Source organism: Lactuca virosa, chromosome 6, assembly GCF_052849685.1.
Source record: "Lactuca virosa cultivar CGN04683 chromosome 6, Lactuca_virosa_CGN04683_v6, whole genome shotgun sequence".
Classification (NCBI taxonomy): Eukaryota; Viridiplantae; Streptophyta; class Magnoliopsida; order Asterales; family Asteraceae; genus Lactuca; species Lactuca virosa.
In genome coordinates, this window is record NC_136431.1 from 257623968 (window position 1) to 257629952 (window position 5985).

General features: G+C 35.7%; 1 pseudogene; it reads right to left on the reverse strand.

Annotated features, from left to right (window-relative positions):
- Positions 1 to 905: 905 nt before the first annotated feature.
- Positions 906 to 5781, reverse strand: LOC145122469 (putative xyloglucan 6-xylosyltransferase 3 pseudogene; annotated as a pseudogene).
- Between the last annotated feature and the right edge of the window lie 204 nt (positions 5782 to 5985).

Here is a 5985-nt window from a genome sequence, read left to right on the forward strand (position 1 = left end):
CTCCCAACTACATCTCCCTCACATAAACAAGCTTGACCCTAAACGGGTGCAATGTGTACTGTCGTATAGATGAAATGGCCCAAAAAAAAAGACTCGACTTTTAACCAAATTATCTAATTAATATGTTATTATATACCATTTTATTCAAGGGAAAATTTCATTTATATCCTTGTAAACTTTAAATATTATTTCAATATCCTTATAAACTTTAATATTACGTGTATATCCGTCTAAAACTATAAAAATTACATCAATATCCAAAATCAATTTTTAATTTGAATTATATCAATTTTTATTAAATTTTTTATCTAATATTTAAAATTATATATTAGTTTACCAATTTACCCTTTCCTAATTTAAACCCAACTTAAATCACAAGACAGATTATGTATATATCTCTTAAATCGACAAGTAAGGATTCAAACTCTTCTTCTTGGGGCTAATAAGATGAAATCAAAACAACAAGTTCAACCACATGGGTCGGGTTAATGTTTTAAACAATCAATAATGCACCACATTATTGCACTTCCAATAATTTTTTTTAACAAACTTTACATTAGAAGCATCTTTATAAGTTATATCACATTGTTCACAACATAAACCATTTCATAAAACGTCTCCTCCACTAAGTAACCTCACTATTTCATTATGAATGATAACATTAGTGTTCCTAACAGTAACAAAGGACCTGCAATCCCCTGTTTTGATGAGATGATCCACAAACTATCACCACCAGATGAGGATGAGGATTTATAAGCACCGACAACTTTCGATTTCATAAACGGATGTGTTCTTCTTCCCCATCCCATTCTCCAACGACCATTAAGACCCCGCATTCGACCTCCACCCCCTTGACCAATGAAACATTATCACCTGATCATGATTCAGTTGCTAGCTCCTTGATCTCAATGTCGAATATCAAACTGATCTACAAACTCTAATGTAGTAACACTTTCATTTTTTATCCTCTTTATTTTAGGAATCAAAATTCCCCAATGTCTAAATCCATATAATTTAAGCACTTGATTATCTGCAAAATTAAAAGCTCTTTCCATGCTACTCAAACACCTTTGAATTGGGTAATCATCATAACTTCCACAAGGCTTACACCCCACAAAATGAGTCACAAAAGGCCATCTTTCATTACCCTCCAGGGTGATACTTCTCCATAATTTCATCAAATCTATCAACCAATCTAGCCCAAAGAGTTTTCAACGAAACTTTGTTTATCCATTTTGTTTTTGTAATCAACAAGTATATCAAAGCAGACTGATCATCAGCTTCAAATGCAGGGCATCCTTTCAAATTTTCTGTCAACATATTCCCTGCTTCTTCACGAATAGGCCCTTTTGGCCCCATTAGTGCCCATTCGTCTAGAAAATCCAAAGACCATTGACAATTTCTAAACAAAAAGCTACCATTGTTGAGAGGGATCGATGATTTTGTATTAAATAACAAATTTGGGTAGCCATGGATGACCATGTTATGATCTTTGTATTTGGATAACGGAATTTCAAAGACCACATTTGTGAACAATGCATCACTTTCCATCCACCAAATCCACTCGACTTCAGGATGAGAAATCATCACTCTACGAATTAATGGCAACTTCTCCCAATATCCAACAAGCTCGTCATGTTATACACAATTTTGATCCCATGAATCCAGTAGTAATCAATCTTGTTCTTAATCGATTTCAACAGGTAATGATCGCCAATAGCGTTATCACAAGGATTTTATGAGGACCCAGTAACAAGCATGATTCCAGCGTGACGATTAACAATATTAGGGAAATCTTGATTTCGACTGAGCCATAGACTTTGTTCTTCATCCCAATTCGAGATCTTTGCACCAAGAGAGTAAGTGTCATTAAGATTGATTGTAGTTTGATCTAGATTCTCTTTTGGGTCATCCGGATTCTTGTCGAATCGTCATCCCATTTCGAAGTAGCATGACACAATCGTCGGAATTGTGGTTTTCCCGGTTGTAGTCGTCGGTGAGAAGAAGGTGAAGAAGACAGTTGTGTATTAATCGATTGAATAATATTGAACACTTGAAGTAATGAAGAAGAGGCCTTCAAGATACTCGTTTAATTTATTAATTAAAAAAATGGTATTTTGGTAAATTTATATGTAATTTTAAATTTTATATAATTTTCATAATATAAAAATGATATAATTCAAATTAAAATTTGATTTTGGATATTGATATTATTTTTATAGTTTTATATACCTAATATTAAAGTTTATAAGGATATTGAAGTAATATTAAAAGTTTACAAGGACATGAATGAAATTTTACCTTTATTCAAATACATATACAAAAGTCTTGTAGTTTAGTTGGACTAAGACCTTCTCTATAGGCTCTTACAAATCAATTTTGCAATGTCACATAAACATAAAAACTTGCCACTATCATCCAAGGCCTTTCATGTGACATCCCCTAATTTCTCGGCCAGAAAAGACCGATTTAATTTATGCTTTTTAAAATAAAATCAGAGAAATCTTTTTAAAAGATGTTGCGGAATTGGTCCCCAAAACAAAATATGATAAAAGTTTGTCAAAACCTTTCTTTAAGAAATATATAATTTCATTTCATATCAAAACCTCGGGATGACATGTTCCGATACAGATCAAAAGCATAAACAAGACATTATAAGCCTTTCAACAGTTATTTACAACTACTGGCCTACAATCCAAAAATCTCTCATCGTCCACCGACTATGCTCGGGGTCCACTACCTGTAACATAAAAAGCTGAGTGGGTCAGGTTTGGGAGCCTGGTGAGCATATAGGGTTTTCAACCCACGGTAATAATAAACTTATTAAGTTCACCAATCAACAATAACCCTGATTACCCGTTCCCGTTATCCTCACTTTACGTCCCTAAACACTTTTCACAAGGGACCTAGCCTAAAGAATATCATCGGGATGGACACTACTGCTAAGGGGTTTCCTCAGCCATACATGTCCTAAAGGCAACCATGAGGGGGATGGAGTACAGCGAATGAACACTCTAGTTCATTACACCTACAGGTTGCGGGCCTGCCAGTGTTCCACTGGACTGTCTAGAAAGTCTGTGGTCGTCATCCAAACTCCGCTAGATGACTGGATCTCAAATCACATCGAGGCCTCTCATCACTTTTATTTTATCACACATCACTATCTACCCATGTTCTACCCAACATATTTGTAGATAAAAATACTTATACAGTTTAAAACTTGTATAAAACATCAACTCAACAGTCACCTCAAATAAACAATTAATATATTTACACATAGCACGTATTATAAGGTAAATACTTCATATCTATGTGTAAAATGAAAGTGACTATACACTCACATGATTTGATGATAATCGGGCAGCAATTCGTTTTCTAAAACGTTCGTTCCTAATAAAACCGGGAGTTTTATTCAGAAACCGGGCTCTGCGAGGGTCGGGCTTCGAAACCGAAAAGATAAATTTTCCGGTCTTCTCGGGCTCTTCGTGGCGTATTCCGGGGGTTATAATCGATACCGGGCTTTGGGGGATGTTAAGATGAAGAAAATATGGAAAAAGGGGCTAAAAGTGGCAATTTCCCAATTATAGCCGAGAAGGCTCGCATGACCCTTCTATTTATAGGGGGTCCGAAGGTCGGTTCAGGAGGGGAGTCATTAGGCGAGGACACGCGGCAGCAGGGCGAGGGTGCGCAACACATGGCTCGCACATGGTCTGCGCGTGCGAAGGGGCTGCTGTCCTCTTCTTACTGGACCGAGGTCTAGTCCGAAGTAGGGGGATCCGTGGCACTCTCGCGAAGGCTCGGACACGTGAAAGAGGACACGCGTCGGACAGGCATTGGACCGCTTCGGATGACTCAGCTGCTCGGATGACTCAGCCATTTTTCGGACACGTGGCATGCTCTAAGCGAAGGTGACGTGGCAAAAACGTGACTATGCGAATTTTCTCGATTTTTGTGCAAAAACTTCTAAAATTCATAACTTTCGCATACGAGCTCCGTTTTTGACGTTCTTTATATGCATGCGTAGGTAAAATTGCGCTCTACAACTTTCGTTTAGACTTCGTCGGCTAATTTTGACTTTAATTTTTATATTATTATTTTTAACAGACCGGGACAGGAAATCCGTTAAAAATTCATAACTTCTTCATCCGACGTCCGTTTTCGTCAGACTTTTTACCGTTGTGCTACTAATGACGAGACCTTCGATTCTCGTTTAGGTCGTGTCGGCTAAAAATCACTCGATCTAAAATTCGAGTTTTTAGCTGTCTACTGCTAAGCTGAAACTTCGAAAAATCATAACTTCCTCATACGAAGTCAGATTTGGGCGTTCTTTTTATACTTACCCTCGGTTTAACGAACTCTACGAGTTTCGTTTAGATCACTAAGGTCAAAAAGTAGTTTATCAAAAACTCACTTTTTACGACATTCGGCCCCGTGCCGGTTTGTCGCGAAACTTCGACAAGTCATAACTTCTTCGTTATAACTCGGATTTCGGCATTCTTTATATACCCATAATCCTTGTCATGCCCACTACAAGTTTCTTAATAGATATCGGCTTTATCTAAAATTTAATTTTGACGCTCACTTTTTATTCTTAATTAATTAAACCCTAATAATTAAGCATAAAACACATAATTCACATAATATTCACATAATTCCTTTTCATTTCTTCAAAATGAGTTACAAAGGTTAACCTAGACTATAATATCGATATTAATGCCTAGCCTAGAAACACGGACATTACATTTCACAACTTGAAAGTCTTGCAAACTAATATGTGGACCCTATCATTTTATATAAAATATTTATTTGGTTATTTATGAGTATTTTTAATATTATAATAATAAATTTCAAATAGAATGAATAAATTGGTATATCATATATTTATCTTAAAATGATTATAATATTATATATAAATTATCTAGTATTATATATATATATATATATATATATATATATATATATATATATATATATATTATAACTATTTTAGATATATTTTAAAATTTATAAATTAATTGTTGACATGCTAACGTAGTCCATTTTGAAAAAGAATTGTTATTATGTTATACAAATAATAATAGTTAGACTTGCACTTTTATGGATGAACTATGAGTCTTTACTTTTTTAATTCCAACTAAGACCATTGGGTGTGGGCAACAAGATGCAACATCTGTTGGAAATTAGGCCCTCTCTACTGTTATAAGTTTGCACACAAACGAAATAGAGAAATATAAGAAGGAAAAAGTATCTGCAAAGTTACTCTTGTTATTCCTCATGCAAATAAAAAACTCCGACTACAAGACTATAAATACCAAAAGATACCTAGAAACTAGGACCACTACTACTACCTATTCAGTAACAAACCATGCACTATTTGACTCCTAAAATTACTGCAAGACTAAATCAAATACTCTAAACAGATAAGACTAAAATGCCCCTAAATAAAACTCATGGCTTTGACTTGGTTTGGATTAACACCAACATTCTCCCCCTTAATCCAAACCATTTCTGCCAAACTTCTTTCTTTCTCTTGGTCTCTTTCTCAGGTAAACCGTCGGTCTCGTTTACCTCTTTGGTATTCAGTGGTCCTCGGTCTAGGTGCCACCTGGTCTTGAAGCTTCTCGTTCGTCTTGCTTCTTTCTTTCTTCCTCGATCAAAAGTGATTGCTCTTGCTTCTTTCTTCTTCTTTCTTGCCTGCTTGCTTGTTTTCTTCCTCAACAACCATTTTCTGCTATCATGGGATCGAACCACCACAACCGGACTTTGATTTGTCAACACCATTGTGAGCCATTAACACCACAATAGAAACGGGAACACACCACAGTCGAGAACCACCCTCGTTTGATCCTCCTTTCTGTGTTTCTTTCTTTCTGCAGAAAGCAACAGCCAACAGGTTGCATGTCACAATCTTCTTTCTCCTTTCTTTCTTCTTTCTTCTCTCTTCTTTCTTTCTTTCTTTCTTTCTTTCTTTCTATCTTCTTTCTT